Source organism: Arvicanthis niloticus, chromosome 6, assembly GCF_011762505.2.
Source record: "Arvicanthis niloticus isolate mArvNil1 chromosome 6, mArvNil1.pat.X, whole genome shotgun sequence".
Classification (NCBI taxonomy): Eukaryota; Metazoa; Chordata; class Mammalia; order Rodentia; family Muridae; genus Arvicanthis; species Arvicanthis niloticus.
This window is the reverse complement of record NC_047663.1, coordinates 60,294,562-60,312,015: the sequence shown is the minus strand read 5'-3', so window position 1 is coordinate 60,312,015 and position 17,454 is coordinate 60,294,562. Positions and strand designations below refer to the sequence as shown.

The following is a 17,454-nucleotide window of genomic DNA, read 5'->3' as shown; positions in this document are numbered from 1 at the left end:
CACCCATTGGCTGGGCCGCAGCACGTGACTATGAGGCCACGCCCCTTACCGCTAACGGAGCCTCCGGGTTGCTGTCCCCGGGTGGCTGGTCTGTAAGTGCACCTTTTGGTAGGCAGAAGAGTTCTGGCTTCTGAAACGAGCCGAGCGTCCTCTAGGAGGAGGAACTGAGGCCCAGGAATGCTCACCAGGCCAGAAGCATCCTCCCTTCGCCTGCGGCGCCTCAGATTCAGAGGCAAAGTCGCTGGCCATGGGTGGGGCGGGCCGGGTGACGCACGTGAAGGAGGTAGATCCAGCGTATATACACAAGCCTTGTCATAGCACCTACTGATTTTCAATCCTCTATACTGCCTATCATCCGAGGTTTCTGGAGATTTCCTCTCCAAACTAATTAGCAATGGTTGGCATCCGGACCCATGTGGGGCTGCTGGGCAATGACGGTCACTAGAGTTGTCCTTCCCATCTTCTGGAAACATTTCCGTTTCCCTCCTTTGGCGTTCACTAGGTTTTCCTTCTCTGGATTCTCTCCTTTCCTGACCTATTAAAGTCTTCAAATGTCTGGGACTAAATTCTCTCTGCTCAGTCACTCATCTGATTGTACCAGCAGTGAGCAAAGAAGGCACTCACCCAACCTTTCCTTGGACTCCCAAGGACACATTTAAATGCCGATCTCTACTTACACTTATAATGAATATCTTATAGTTAATTTTATTAGAATTTTTTATTATTTTTCACCAAACAACTCATACTTCCTATAGTGTTCCCTGTCTCTTTGACCTTACCTTCAGAATATATGTTGAATCCAATAATTAATGGTTCAAACCATACTATTTATCTATTATATATAGCAATAATATCCTAATGGGTTCCTTAGTTGCTTGTTTGGAGACTATTGATCTATTACTTCTTAGCTCTGCACTTACTATTTTATACCAGAGTAGGTTCCCCTCCCTCCTTGGCCTCCCAGGAAGTTCTGCCAGAAGAAGGAAGGATGAAGGAAGGAACGAAGGAATGAAAGAAACTAAAAATTTCTGTTTCTCCACGAATTCAGTAGTATGGCATGTGTTGGCACTTTTATCGTGGAAGGAGAGATAAGTGTATTCCCGCCTCTAGGAATTTCTTGAACAAAGTGGCTCCTAGGGTAGACAGATGACAGTCACAGTATCTCCAAATGTCACATACACAGTACTGCCAAGAGTTCCAACTGAGAATCATCTAAATAGTCTCTGATCTTTGAGACCACACCATGCTTCCTCCTGACCCTTTTTCCTCCTGAAACCTCTCGTGCATGAAGTAACTGGGTGGGTCTCTCTTTCCTGGGTGGGTTTGACTAGTTCTCATTCAGCTGACACTTTCAGAATGCATGTGAGCTTTATTCCTCGCTCAAAACTCTCCAGAGAATAAAGTTCAAAGCCTGTATAGTCCTCTATATCCCTATATGTCCTGGCCTCTGGATGTGCCCTTTCTTGTGGGATTTGCCCACGTAATGAGTTTTAGCCAGAATGGCTTCCTTGCTGTTCACTGAACACTTGGACACATTCCTATCCCAGGGCTTTTTGCACTCTGTGTATTTTGTCTGGAATGTCCAGCCAACTTTCTCAATTTTGTAGCTTTCACAATAGCCTGTGAGTTGGGGCTTATCTGAGGTGCTTCTTGGTGAAGCAAGACAATTGGCAAGGCCATCCCATTCTTTACTTCTGCTTCGCCCTTGCTAAAGCAAATCAAAACAAGCAGCACAGCCTTCTGTTTGAAGGGTTCATGGTTGAAGCCAGTGGGCTGCAGCTGAGAAAGTATAAGAGCAGGCTTCTAATGTTACAAAAACAAATCAGGACGCCGCACGCACCCTCAAACTCAGAATCACCAGCTGCCGAAGGTCAGTATCTATCACTCTGTAGCAATGTTTAAATTAGCTCGAAGTTCATCTTGGGAGTGTGCTTGGTTATCTTTTTTTTTATCTGATCTGAGAGTGACCAATTTTAAACTCTTGAATTAATAAGCATTAAAAGGCTTGATTTCCACATTGAGCATGAGTTATAGAAGATAAACTGAGGCATGCATTGTGATGTGAACTAAGAAATATAAGTCACAGAATTCCAGTGTGGACCGGCACAGGAATCTGGATTATCTAAGGCAAGTTGATGAGAGTGGCCAACAAGCTGCTTTTCTTCCTGAGAATGAAACTGAAGTTTCCTTAAGAATATACCTTAATCCCAGCACTTGGGAGGCAGAGGCAAGTGGATCCATGATTCCAAGGCCAGCCTGGTTTACATGGAGAGTTCCAGGGCAGCCAATGTTATGTAGTTAGACCTTGTCCCGGAGAACAAAGAGAACATTGTGCATAATCACTGAAACTTTGACTCTTCATTGTCTCTTGAATATTTTCTTTATTGGAGAAATCAACTGTCTTGGGGTCTTTATTACAGTGATAAAACACTATGACCAAGGGCAACTTGGGTAGGAAAGGGTTGATTTCAGCTTACAATTCCACATCATGGTGCATCAGTGAGGAAAGTCAGGACAGGAACACAAACGAGGCAGGAAGCTAGAGGCAGAAACTGATGTAGAGGCCATGCAGGAGTGTTGCTTCCGGGCTTGTTCCTCATGGTTTCCTCAGCCTGCCTTTTTATAGCACCCAGGAGAGTGGCATTACCCACAGTGAGCTAGGTCCCCCTCAGAGCCTCTTCAGGATGGAAATCTATCAGCAATTACATCACCCATGAGCCAGTGGCCCAAACCTGACCAGAAGGAAGCTCTCCCTGGAACTTTGTGAGGATTCTCATGAAAGAGGCTTGAAGTGCAGAGCATGCAATGGCTTATTTTTTGACAACCAAAGGAAACTGAGCCCCTGAAAATAAAGTTGACTCAGAAGAAAGCAGAACTCAGAGGCAATGTCTTATGAGATTGCATTGAATAAACAAACTTGAAGCGTATTTTTTGCTTTCATAGTTTCATGAGCCAATAAATTTTCAAATTGTAGTTTGAATTGCAACTGCCAGAAGAATTTTCTTGTGTTCACACAGATTTGGGGGCAACAGGATGCAGTTTCTTATCTTGTCCTCTTGAAAATGCCACTTTGTAGCTTAAAAAGAAATTTTCTTTAATTAATATCTCTCCCTTTCCCTTTTTCTCTCTGTCTTGTCTCCCTTTCTTCCTCCTGCCTTGAAGCCCTGGGTTTAAGCAGTCCTCCTGAATGTGGACAGGCCCGTGGCATGCTTCGTCTCTCTTTTTAGTGATGGGCACAGGATGGACCCCATAGTGTTTGGTTAATCTCAAGCTGGAATTTCAAGGACTCTATTTGGAAATGAAGCCTGCCAACTATTAACTATTCATTCTGGCTCTTCTCCATCAAACATTATGCCAAGGTAAATAACATTAAACCAAGGCAGTAGTCTCTAATGGGCTGCTGGGATTTTGTGGGTTTTCTTTACTTTGACACATCGTAAAAAGCAACCCCCTAAGCTTAGGCTCTAAGCTCCATTAGAATCGGCATCATGGTGGAGCTCACTGTTTGCCCACTATTCGTTTCATGCTACTGTGCACAGCAATTGCTCAGATTCAATTTTAATTGATAAAAATCAATATCAATATCAATTTTAATTGATAAAAATTTTGTGTGAACATAAACATTTGGAGAAGATACATAAAATATAAAAATTGACATTTCTCCTCTCACCTGTAAATTGAAACATTTTAGTATATTTTATCCTAGCATATCTTCTGTTATTTACAGATGTAAGGTCATACATGATGTTTTTGTAATTTCCCCATGTAATTGTTGAGGACTTGTATTTTAAAAGCTATGTCTATTGGTTTCTTGTATCCCCTGTTGACTGCTTCCCAATGAGTGAACATTGAATGGCTTCTATCGTATTTTAGTTTTGTAAATGCTTCTCTTTTGAAAAAGTAAGGAAGTGAGTATCCCATGTGTATGACTGAGCAACACTTCCGGGCTCTCCTTTAGGAGAGATCAGAGTGTAGAAGCTGTAACTGTCTCCACACTCCAGAAATTGTCCCAATTTTGTTTAATTTATAAGAGTTAATGTGAGACCATCAGTCTAACATAAAAATTCATCTCCTGTGTTGTTTTAAAGGTCCCATTTGTTTACTATTTATGCACCCATTGGCTGTTCTTTCTACCTTAGTTTGACCCTGCATCGCTAAAAGCATAGTGTGTTTTATGTCTGGAATCCATAGGCTCTGCACCTTGGAGGCACAATCATTATAAACAATGCATCAGGATTCTGGCCTGTATGAGCCTCTGTGAATTGAATTGTGAGCTCTCTGGTGTGTCAAACTAGCGTTGAGATGGATAGGTGGTTACCAGAAGAAGTGTTTATTTATTTAAATTTTTTCAAGATTGGGTATCACCATGTAGACCTTACTGTCCTGGAACTAACTGTAGATGAGGCTGGTCTGGAACTCACAGAAACCTGCCTACCTCTGTCTCTGAGTACTGGAATTAAAAGTGTGCATCAACACACCTAGTTTAGAACAGGGATCTTAATAAAGAGACATGAAATTGCGATTGTGTGCATAAACTTTTACCTCTTAACCTTTGATCACCTCCTCTGTTTCAAAACACTTTGAGCTTACCTAATCAAAATAGATTATTTTCTTATCTTGACTTTGATTTGTTCAGAGACTAAATCATGTGGTAGAATACATTGACCGTAGAAGACTCATTTTATGACGGTACCATTAACCTTTAAACGTCTTCCCTTTAAACATCAATTTCTAGACCAGTGAACAAAGAGGAAGATCCCACTGAAGGCAACTTACTCAGCTCCTTACACCTACTCTTCCAACCCATACATGCCTGGCTTTCCACAAATCAAGTCAAAACAAGCATGCTATAACCAAGAGCACAGTTTGAAGACAGCAGGAACACCAGAAACAGATTCAAATACAGCAGAGGCTATGGAACTATCAGACTGGAAATTTAAAGTAACTGATTAGCACGCTAAGGGGATAACATTAAAACATTATATTACATATGAGTAAGGTAAAAAAATACAGATGAAAACATTTTTAAGACGTATTTCTATTTTTAATTATGTGTTTCTGCATGTGGGTTCCTGCATGTCTAAATGTACATGTAAATGTACTCAACCTACAGAGGCCAGAAGGTGTCAGACCTGGAGTTACAAGTAATTGTGAGCTACTGGAGATGGGTGCTAGGAACCAAACTTAGGTCCTATGTAGGAGCAATATGCACTCTTAGCCATCTCTCCAACCCCCCAGATGAAAGCAATGAGGAGCTGGATGTGACAAGACCAGGAATTAGAAGACTAAAGCAGAAAGATTGTGAGTTGGAGGCTAACCTAGGATACATAGGATACATTTGTCACTATGTATCCTATAGATACATAGACTATGATACATAGTCTCAAAACAGAAAAAAAAAAATAAAAAACTTAAAATACATATGGTTCTTTAATAGATTGGACCTAGTTGAGAAAATGATGTTAAGAAGCCATCATTAGCAGATTTCCCCAAGGAAAAGTATAGAATGGAAGAACAAGAAATAAGAAGGACATGGCAGCGGCAGACACAGTGGCATGTGCCCACAGTACCTGGCTCAGTGGCATGTGCCCGCAGCACCTGGCTCAGTGGCATGTGCCCGCAGCACTTATACTTCACCGAGACACTCACAAAATCCCCCAACAACAAAAGGAACAATATCAAAGAACTAAGGGACTACTACCTAAAGCTGTAAAACAATCAAAATACCTGAAGAGGAAGAGAAAGGAAGGTGCTTGAAATCCTAGTGAAATTTTCAAACAGTAAGTAGGAACACACAGCAGCCACAGACTGAGGAAACTCTCCAACAGCACGTATGCAGACAGAAGAATATCAAAGACATCAAAATACAAAAATCAAAAACAAATCCTGCTCTGGAGGAACAACTACATCAGACTCTCCAGGAACCACAAGGACAGGACAAGAATGGAGCAACACACTTAAATTATTGAGACAAAAGCAAAGTCCTTTGAAATGATGAAAAAGAAACAACTTTCACTGGGTTCTGGCTGGTTTCACGTCAGCTTGACACAGGTTGAAGTCATCTGAGAGGAGGGAACCTCAGGTAAGAAAATGACTCCAGAAGATGGGGCTGTACCCAAGCCTGCAGGGCATTTTCTTAATCAGTGATTGATACAGCAGGGTCCAACCCACTGTGGGTGGTGCCACCTCTGGGTTGGTGGTCCTGGATTCTATTTAAAAAAATAAAATTAAAATTAAAAACCAGGCTGAAGAGCAAGCCTGTAAGTAGTACCTCTTCATGGCTTCTGCCTCAGCTGCTGCCTCCAGGTTCCTGCCCTGTGTGAATTCCTGTCCTGACTTTTTGGTGATGAACAACAAGGTAGAAGTGTAAGCTGAATAAACCCTTTCCTCTCCAACTTGCTTTTTGGTCATGGTGTTTTGGTGCAGTGATAGAAACCCTAAGTAAGATACATTTCAAAGAAACAAGAAAGATAGTTTATTCAGGACTTGAATATGACTGACTACGGCCTGGGACACAGATTCAGGACTCTCCAAATGCAATGTCCCAGTGAGGGAGCAGTTTTGTAAAAGTTTTATAATAACAGAACAAAATCATAAATCAACACACTATAAATATTTTGGTATGTTCTTCAGGTAGACGGGTTACAATAAAGTGGTGGTGGGGACTCTACTTATCGGCCTCACATGCACTTTGATGGGATTCTTAGCCTTTTCGTTGCTGGGAACTAGCAGTTGGTGCCTTCATTCCAAAGGATTTACCTGATGGCTACAAAGATGTTAGGTGATGCACAGAGACAGGAAATAAATGGCTACTAAGGGGTCTAAAGATGGCCCAAGTAGATTTGGCTGTGGTTGTACAGCATTGCAACCACGCCGCATCAACTGACGTTCGAGTCAACCAACCTCTATAACCACAGCTCCTTCCCCAGAATTCTTATTCACAGAAAGCAGAGAAGAGAAACTCGATACCCAAACTTGTATTCAAGCTGTCAAACCACAAACCACGTAAGTAGAACAAGGCAGGGTTGGTTGCCTTGTGCTCCTTACTGAGGAGAAAATAGTGTACACTGGAAATGGAGATTCACAATGTGAGGTAAGATAGGAAGACAAAGAAGAAAGAGACTGGTGTGGGGTCCCAACCCCAGTACCAAGAAGAGAGGAAGGTTACAATAGGCTGGAAGGTTAAAGAGTATCAGAGGCACATGGGCAAGTACTGGCAGGCACACATGCAGACCTACACTCACTGAAATTAGACACACACAGGCCTTCAAGGGCTGGCTGACAAGGCAAAGCAAAGGGCTTGACCTCAAAGACATATTTATACAAAACTACACAACAGTATCATTCCGCCGGAAATGGCAATTTAACAGATGACATCATTGCTTACTTTGGAATTCTCTGAACATCTGATGCCACCATCTCTAGCTGACTCATAGTGGATATCTATGTCAGTACCATGATGTCTAAACATAAACTGGCCCATATGGACGTCTGTTCCCTATGTACAGGAAGTGGCTTAGCCTCCCTCCTGTTGAGAGTCAAGAATTTCAGCATTGTTAACATTCTCTGTGATGACTGCCAACAGAGAGATGATTCATTGCATAGAAGGAAGAAGGTTAACATAGCAAGGAGTCAGCTAAGGCCTAAACCTACATGGCCTTTCAATACGGCTTTGCTCCTTGCCCAGATATTTTCTAGCAGTCTCACAAACAAGGCTAAACAGTTTTTTACGGTTTTTTTAAAAAAATAAAAACTTGCTGTGCAACTTTTACCTTATCAGCTACAATACATCCAGTCACCCCATAATCCCATTTACCAAAAAGAAAAGGTTCCTTAGCAACCCTTTGAGAAGTAACACCAGAAGCCACCCCAAAACAAAATAATTCTGCTATGGTGAACACAATTGCAGACTGACATGTGTGAGTTTGAGCCTGGAGCCCACATGGTACGAGAGAACTGATTCCTGTAAGCTATTTACTGACCTCTATCTACAGGACACACACACACACACACACACACACACACACACACACATACACACACACACACACACTGAGAGGGGGTAGAAGATAAAGGAAAAGAGAACAAGAGAATAATAAGATAAATGTTAACCCAGCCATACCTTTCCAAAACAGTTAAAAACATGGGAATAAAAGGATGCTTTTGTCAATGGGAAGAGGACAGAGACACAGCTCCACAGAGCCACCCTCACTGGCCTGAGGAGTTCTCTGAAATTATCAGGGACTGTGACTCCAGCCAAGCTGTGGTTTGTGGTTTTAACACTGGAAGAAGTTTCAGGACTAGCCAGTTTCAGTGAAGAAAAGTTGGAGATTTTATTAAAGATTTTAATATAGAGTTAAGCGTGAGGCTCTCAGAAGAAAGCATGATGCTCCTGAGTGTGAGCACAGGCTCCTCAAGGGAGAAGAAGCAAGTCACTGTCTTAGCATTAGTCAGAGTTGCCATTTCCACGGCTCTTAAGTCACAGCTCTAAAGGCTGCCAAGGAAACTGAACCCTACTAAATGGTTTATGAGGTTCCTATGGAGACTCCTTGGATGGGATTCGAACCTGAGATTGTAAAACCGGAAGCCACTAGAATTAAACAAGGGCTGGGTACGTTTAATTTGTCTGTAAATGGGGCTTCTGGTAGATTTCTAGAACATTCCAGGCTTATGGCTAGGAAGAGAGAAAAGCCTTAAGCAATTGGTAATTGTGCTGGAATTCTTGCTTCTCTGTTGCCAAAAGCTTTAACTGGAACCCAGACGGGGCTCCTCTGCCCCATTTCCCCAAATTCTCCGCCTCCCTGTCTTAACTCACCTTGCTCTCCTAACGTTCTAAAAGCTACATGTGGAGAACCTACAGTTAACATCATACAGTCCTGCACCCAGACCCTTGGAACAGTGCTCTGCCCACAGCCAACCCTACACAGACATGCCCACAGGCCAATCTGATCTAGACAGTACCTCACTAAGACTCTCTTCTCCGGTGATTCTAGGTTGAATAAACCACACAATGTAAATATAAAAATGAAATTAATAAAATTAGCCAGGGTCGGGCTGGCAGCCACTGGCAGAATATATGCTTAGCACACGCATGGTTGGTGATTCTATTCTCAGCTTGTTAACCAGGAAATCCAGGGTTCCTTTTGAGGGTTCTTAGTCTCATTAATAAAAAGAATTTAAAAATAACTCAGAAGGAATCCCAAAGACTATTTTGTAGTGTTTAAAAGAAAATAACTGGGCAGACAAGCTGAAAATCCCAGCAGCTACTGGGAGGAGGGAGCTGGAGAGAAAGTACTGCCTTTTAAATTAGTGTAGAGGTCAGAAAGAGACCGAGGAGCAAGTCAGGGTGTGCAGGGAAGCATGCACGGGCTTTTGGCTGGTATCTGAAAAAGAGATAAAGAGAAAGGAAAGAAAAAGCACAGTTAAGTGCTGGGCCACAGATTTGAGTTCAGAGGACACCAAACTCCAGGCTCTTATGACTCAGGACAGGGTTGTGCCAGGGACACATGGGAAGAGCCAGAAATAGAGAGCGTTTATTAAGAAGACCCAAGCCCAAGTCTTACCCCCAGTTCTATAGCAGAGCAGCTGCCACACTTCCCTCCTCTCTGCTTTATCTGCAGCTGATCATACAGATCTTCTCAGTAAACCTTCCTCCCCACTCACCCTCTCTGTCTCAGCCCTAACTCCTGCAGACCTTTGCCAAGCCTTCCAGAGAAGTTAAGTAGGCCAGCTAAAATAGGTTAACTCCAGATCTTCATTCCCAGTCCTTCTCCCAAATCCAACCCCCTAGTCTCATTCTCTGCTCTGTAGCAGGCCACCCACTGAGGCCTCTTCACACCACAGGCCCCCATTCCCCTTCCCCCACCCCCTGTCCCCCATCCTCCATTCCCCATTCCCTATAGGACTAAGCAGATCTTGGTGGAACACCTGCTTTCTTTTCTCCTGTGGATTCCTTCACCTGCCCCTGTCCAGCTCACCCAAATTCCTAAGTATCAACTCCCAATGCCTAGAAACACAGTGTACCCAGAACCCTCTGTGGCCACACCTACCAGGATCCCAGAAGCATTCCTTATCAGCCACCACACCCTCCTAAGAAGCAGAGTGAGCAACAGAAACCAAGAAAGAGAACACCCCCTCAACAAAAACAAGGCCAGATATTAGTACCTAGAATCACAGTCACCCCAAACCCAGATGCCTAGATGTCAGAATAAAGACACAGTAACAGCCAGGACAACATGTCTCCACTAGATCCCAGCAACCCTACCACAGCAGGCCCTGAGAATTGATAAGGACCTTAGCAGAGCCTTTATGATATGATAGATGTTCGAAAGAGGAAATGAATAAATCCATCAAAGAAATCTATGAGAACACATCAGTGGAAGGGAATGAATAAAACAGTTCAACACCTGGAAGTGGAAATAGAATCAATACAGTAAACCCAAACCGAGGGAAATCTGGAAATGAAAAAATTAGGAACTTGAACGGGAAAATGAGAGGCAAGCTTCACCAACAGAATAAAAGAGATGGAAGAGAAACTTTTAGGTATGTAAGTGTTATGGTTTGTATATGCTCGGCCCAGGGAGTGACATTATTAGAAGGTGTGGCCTTGTTGGAGGAAATGTGTCACTGTGGGGGTGGGCTTTAAGACCCTTATCCTAGCTGTCTGGAAGCAAGTGTTCTGCTAGCAACCTTCAGATGAAGATACAGAACTCTCAGCTCCTCCTGCACTATGTCTGCCTGGATGCCATTATGTTCCCACCTTGATGATAATGGACTGAATCTATGAACCTGTAAGCCAGCCCCAATTAAATGTTGTCTTTTATAAGACTTGCCTTGGTCATGGTGTCTCTTCACAGCAGTAAAACCCTAACTAATATGTTGGGAGCCGACTTTTAGCAGAAAGCAGCTAGATTATCTTTGCAGCCATCTGGAACCATATACCCTGATAAGAGATTTGGTTTTCAATAGCCTACAACAGCTGAAGCACACTCTGATATTCCACATATTTTGTGTTGCTGTTTACTGCCCCCAGCTGCAAGGTGCACGTGGTAGCCACGCCTGCAAGGCATGCAGTTCACGTGCTGTCCACGTGCTATCTACACCATACATGCTTATAAGGCACACGTGCTATCCACGCCTGCAAGGCATAGCGGTGCACGTGCTGTCCACGCTATAGACGCCTGTAAGGCTTACGTCATATCAACACCTGCAAGGCACGTGGTATCCACGCGCCTACAAGGCACGTGGCAAAAGCGTATAAATACCTCAGAATTCCCTTCAATAAAGGAGACTTGATCAGACTTTCTGTCTTGTCTGTCTTGTCTCCATTCTTCGAGTCTCTTCCCCTTTATCCTCTCTCTCTCTCTCTCTCTCTCTCTCTCTCTCTCTCTCTCTCTCTCGCTAGACCCTGACCCTCGGACCAGAGCGGCAGCTTGGGCCAAGACACAGTGGCCACCAAGCATGGAGCAGAGCAGGCCGCAACATTTTGGCCCACAAAGCCGGGCAGTACGGGCTGGGACACTAATATAGTAAGACAAGACAGAAGAAATAGATATCTTGACCAAAGAAAATATTAAATCTGAGAAAAATTTGGCATAAAAACATCCAGGAAATCTGCCACACTATGAGAAGACCAAATCTACAAATAAAAGGAACAGAGAAAGGAGAAGAAACCCAGATTACAAGCACAGAAAATATTTTCAACAAAAAATCAAAGAAGAAAATTTCCCTGACCTAAAGAAGGAGGTGCCTATCAAGGTACAAGAAACATACAGAACACCAAATAGACTGGACAAGAAAAGAAATTCCCCCTAGTATATAATATAAAAACACTTAATGTACAGAACAAAGAAAAGATATTAAAAGCTGCAAAGGAAAAAGACCAAGTAACATATTAAGGCAGACCTATTAGAATAACACTTGACTTCTCAACGGAGACTGTAAAAGCCAAAAGGGCCTGGACAGATGTTCTATAAACCTCAAGAGACCATGAATACCAGCCAAGACTACTAGCCCCAGCATAACTTTCAATCACAGTAATTGGAGGAAAAGATATTCCAAGACAAAAATCAAATTTAAGTAGTATCTATTTATACAGACATCTGCTCAACCATTTTCATTATTGTACTATTCATAATAGAAGTTGGAACAACCTAGATGTCCATCAACAAATGAGTGATAAAGAAAATGTGGTACATATACACAATGGAATATTACTCTGCCATTAAAAATAATGAGTTCACAAAATTTGCAGGTAAATGAATGGAACTAGAAAAAAAAAAAAACATCCTAAGTGATGTAACCCAAACCCAGAAAGTCAAATGTGGTATTCACTCACTTATATGAGGATGTTAGATGTTAAGTCAAAGATAGACAAGCTACAATCTGTAGAAACACAGAGACTAAGTATAGAGTAAGGGGATGGGGGAAGGACAGATCTCCCTGGGAAGGGGAAATAGAATAGATAGTTGTGCCCTGTTGATGGTGGGGTGAAGTGGAAACATAAGGGTTCTTTGGGAAGTCCGTTGGATGGTGTTTTGCTGGGGCAAACTCGCAGAGAAACATTTCGTTAAAGTGTGTGTGAAAGGCTCAGGCAGACTCATGAAGGAATGTTTTTCTGAAGCAGACACAGGAGAGAGGATGTTCTGCTAAAGCAAGCATGTGAAAGGACACTTGATGAAAGATTCTTTGTTAATGACACACATGTATCAGTCCACCTTGCATTATGTAGTTGAGATGCATTTGTCAGGACTCCATAGTAAGAAATGCACCAAAAACTTCTAGTGGTGTGCTGCAGTTTCTTGCTGCTTCCAAGGACTGATTGGATGCACATGCTGAGGCAAGGTACATGGTGGACACTTGATGTATGGAGGGACTCCACAGAGTGCCAGAGACAGAGCTTGGCTTGCTGGTACAGCTAGCTGAGTAATGCTTGTGGGTCTGGAGTCTTCACTGATCTTTGCTTTCCTGAGAGAGGCACAGCTGAGAACTTCTCCTGGTGTTCATGCTGGTCCCTCCTGCTGACTTGAGCTGGGGCTGAGGGCTGGCTGTCTCTGCTAGGTTGTATCACCTCTGTTGCTACCCAAACTGGACTGCTGGTGTATCTGTGAAGTGTTTGTGAATGGATCGAGCTGCCACTGCTGACCTATGAACTGAACTGCTGATTTTCAAACAACACAGACATGAGTTACTCCAAAGAACCTTTCTAAACAAGTCCACTTCCCCCGTATCCTTTCTTTTCCACTACCTCTGGTAGGTGGAGGGCTACAAGGGAGGTTAAAGCATTTAAGAACCATCATTAAAAGTAAGGTTTGAAAAAAAATTAAAGTTACAATAGGGACTGGAACAGGAGGATCAACCAGGAAGAGTAAGAGGAGAAGGGGATGGCAGAATGCAGGGGAGGAACAAGTTAAACTAGGGCTATTTGAGAGGCCATATAAGAATCTAATATATAGAAGCTTCCTAAGTTATAGTCATTTATAAAGGTAATCTAATGAAATCAATGAATTATGGGGGAGACAGAACCTCTGGACATCTTTGATCACCAAATGAAGCTTCATTACTGGGGACGGCTCACATCTAATCAAGTTGCCAACCAAAGGAGTCCCATAGGAATCCCCCAGACAACCCAGGCGTTCCAAAGGTGTGAAATCTCATGTAGGTTGCTCTCCACAAATGGATGGCAAGACTCTTGCTGAAAATAACACCTGCACAATTCATTGGAGAACTAGAGCTAGAGCCTACAGAGAGTCCTCACCCCTACTTACTAGTATTCTCGGTACTGGACGGTACTGGACAGTACTCCGCAGTCTGCCAAAGGAAAAATGCAAGCGCCAACCCAGCTACAGACCCTTCCAGCTACAATGGTGGCCTGCCTGAAAGACATGTCAGGACAATGGTGGCACAATGCTTGTGGGTGGAGCCAACTTGATTTAAGGCCCACTCCATGGGATGGAGCCCATACCCAATGGTGCCTGAACGGCCAAAAAAACCTTAGACTATATAATTCAGGGACCTAGGGGGAAACCAAATACTACTGTTCTACAAAAGGAGCATAGCAGCAGACAGACTCCTAATGACACCCTGCTGTACTCCTAGATCAGTGCCTTGCTCAGCCATCATCAGAGAAGCCTCCTCCTGTAGCAGATGGGAGCACATCCAGAGACCCACAGCCAGACAATAAGAGTAAGTGAAGCTCAGGGAACCTGTGGGAGAGGAGACAGGAGGAGTATAAGAGCCAGAGAGAGGCGTAGAGGACACCAAGGGCAGGACTCTCTAACCACAGGACATTGCAAGTATGAACTCACAGAGACTGAGGTCTGCATGGGTCTGCACCAGACAGGGTCCTAGAGCTGAGAGAAGTGGACACATGCCCCATCCCTAAGCCAGAAGCTATCTCCAATTGATAACCACCTGCAAATTAAACACAAACAAACAAAACAACAACAAGACCTCCTCCAAGGGAGACTCACAGGGGAAACCAACTACTCTTAAGGGGAAGCTGCGTGCCCAGCAGTCAATGGCCAACAGAGAAACACACTCAGTGGCATCTTCGGAGGTTCCTTGTCTCATAATGTCATATCAGGGCCTTTTATTTTTGAATTTTATTTTTATTCTTATTTATTCTTTTTCCCTACAGGTTTTGCATATATATTTTATATATATATCAGCCTACAGTTTGGTGTTCTTATGGGATTCCTGGATGTATAACAAGTGTGGGTCTCTGTGTCTGTATCTGTTTCTTGGTTTCTTGTACCTTTTCTTGGGAGCTTTTCTTTCTACTTGTTTGTTTGGCCCTATTCCAATTAGTTTCTTTTTCTTTTATCTCTCTCTCTCTCTTTTTTGTTTTGTTTTGTTTTGTTTTTCGAGACAGGGTTTCTCTGTGTAGCCCTGGCTGTCCTGGAACTCACTCTGTAGACCAGGCTGGCCTCGAACTCAGAAATCTGCCTGCCTCTGCCTCCCAAGTCCTTTATCTCATTTTATTTTATTTAATTATTTCATTATTATCCCTTAGATACCTGTCTGTTTTCTAATGAGAGACACAAGGGGGTTGGATTTAGATGGGAGGGAACTGGGAGGAGTAGAGGGAGGGGAAACAATAATCAGGATATTTTCCTTTTTACCCCCCATAATATTTTTATTGATTATTTGGGAATTTCACATAATGAAGTCCAATAACATTCACTTCCCAGTCCATCCAGGTCCACCCCTCACCCTTGTGACCTTTTCACACACACACCTCCAAAAAGAAAACAACAACAACAAAACCAAGTCCAATTTGTGTTGCCCATATACTCAGTGAAACATGGTCAAGCTCCAGGTGGCAAGCCCCTTAAAGAAAACGGGGCCTTTCCCTACCTCACTCACACTTGCCAGAAGCCATAATTGTGGAGACCTACACTACAAGCATCCTTATCGGAAGTTTTAGAAGTTCTCTTCAACAGCTTTCTCTCTAGGCTCTTGCTTTGTTTTTTTTTGTTTTTTTTTGTTTTAAATCCATTTTCAATGAAAGAAAAAAGTTATTTAATAAAAGGAAGAAAGAAGAGGCATTCCCATGAATAGAAGCAGGCTATGAACTGAGAAGGGAGACCCCCAAGTGCTGGCCGTGAGACACAGAACCCTTTCAGAAGGACATTTCTCTCACAGAGCACTGGCCTCTTTACATGACCGGCTTTTCTTGCTAGGTCTTGGCAAATGAAACACAGGAGAGGAGGAGCTGCCAGGCTCCTCTGACGATTCCAGACCTTGGCAAGTTGGCATTGATGCTAACCACCGTGGGCCATAGGGCATCAAAAGCTTGAGCCACGTTTTCAGAGAGAGGCAATGTGGTTATTGTATGAGGTTGGAGGCTAAACTGAAACACTGATTGGAAGTCAAGAGGTCCTCAAAGGTAGGAGCCAGGTGTCTGTGTTAATTATAATGGTTGTTATTCTGGAGACAATACCACAGTCTGAAGCTTAATGGTCTGCAATCTAAAAGAGAGTTTCCAGGTTACTCCCAAACAAGGTTAGTTTCCAGGCTACTGTCTCTAACAAGCCTGCCCCTGACACTTCACTTCCTAACAACCACCAATGAAGAGGAAAGCAAAAGTTAAGTTTATGGTTTGGCTCCCAGCACCAACCGATTATGTTAAAGGGCAATACAAATTTCATAACGACTCCCCCCCCCATCAGATGTGTGCCAGGCTAGAAACCCCCCGTTTGCTTACCATATCCTATAAAACCTTGTCCCACCGACAGCTCAGCTTCACCCTCCTGCTCTGCTGTGTCAGAGATGGCAGTGACCCAAGTGCAAACATGAATAAAGAAACCCTAGTGCGATTGCATCGGGAGTCAGCTCCCTGGTGGCCTGTTGGGGTTTATGAATGCATTTTTAACGGGCACAACACTATGTCAAAAGGAGTCATTTCCTTTGCCTCTTGCAAAAGGGACATATGGTTCTCTGTTGACATATACCAGTGGTTGCATACCCATGCTGGCTCCATGACCCCTCAGTTCCTATACATAAGTACCCATTATACACTTCAAAGCCCCCACACTAGCACTGTGTGAAACACCTCCTCTTTTCCCCTAAACTCCTAGGCTTGCTCTAGCTCACAGGCTTCCCTCTCCCAGCTCCTCATCCCCTTATTGTAGGATGTTTCCACACCCCACTTCACCAGCCCTGGCCATGTCCAGTCTACTTATTTTTCTCTCTGCCCCACACTCTTCTAGATGCCTCTGGTTGGTCTCTCTTATCCACAATAAAAACCATCCCCACTAATCACAAAATGGCTGTTTTGGTAGTTTCTTTACTGCACCCCTCACATACTGTTAGAACCTAGGTAAATTACTAAGGCCTAGATGAAATGTTAGGGTCTGGTAAAGTATTAAGACCTAGGTAAAATATTAAGGTCTCCGTAAAAATATTTAGACCTAGGTAAAATGTTATGGCCTAGGTAACAGTTACCTGGCTAGCCTGCCATTATAAAGAGACTTTCTCATATGTGTCTGCTATTAATTACCAGGAAACTTTCTAATGCCAAGATTCTGTTATGTTCTGTGCACCTGGAAACCAATTACACTACAAGTCAGCAGAACTGCTTTGTATAGTCACTCACAATAAGCTTGGACCCATACCACCCAGCTGCATTGCCTGCACCTGTGGATAAGCTTACAGGCAGCCATTTTTGTCCCTTGCCAGGGAGTTTCCTTTTGACTTATCATTTCAGCCCTTTGGGAGGTGGGTGGCAGGAGAGGGACAACATGCTTTCTACTTCCAGCTGACATGAGGGCATTGTTGCCAGGGCCCAGGAAGGCTGAAAGGTTAGTAAAAGGCTGGGCAATGGGGCATTCATCAGAAGCCTCTGATTAGCAATCACATCCACTGGACTACTTTGTATCGGCTTTCAGCAAGTCCAAAGCTCAGCAGTTTGCAGTCTGCAGGTGATGCCTGCTTGGAGTCTGTCAGTTAAGT

At 43.3% G+C, this 17,454-nt stretch overlaps 1 long non-coding RNA gene across 1 annotated transcript; it reads left to right on the top strand.

Moving 5' to 3' along the window:
* Nucleotides 1-68: 68 nt before the first annotated feature.
* On the top strand, nt 69-6,395 carry LOC143442788 (uncharacterized). Its single transcript, XR_013111278.1, has 3 exons — nt 69-1,870; nt 3,163-3,359; nt 4,736-6,395. It is a non-coding gene; the product is annotated as an uncharacterized LOC143442788 (long non-coding RNA).
* Nucleotides 6,396-17,454: the final 11,059 nt, after the last annotated feature.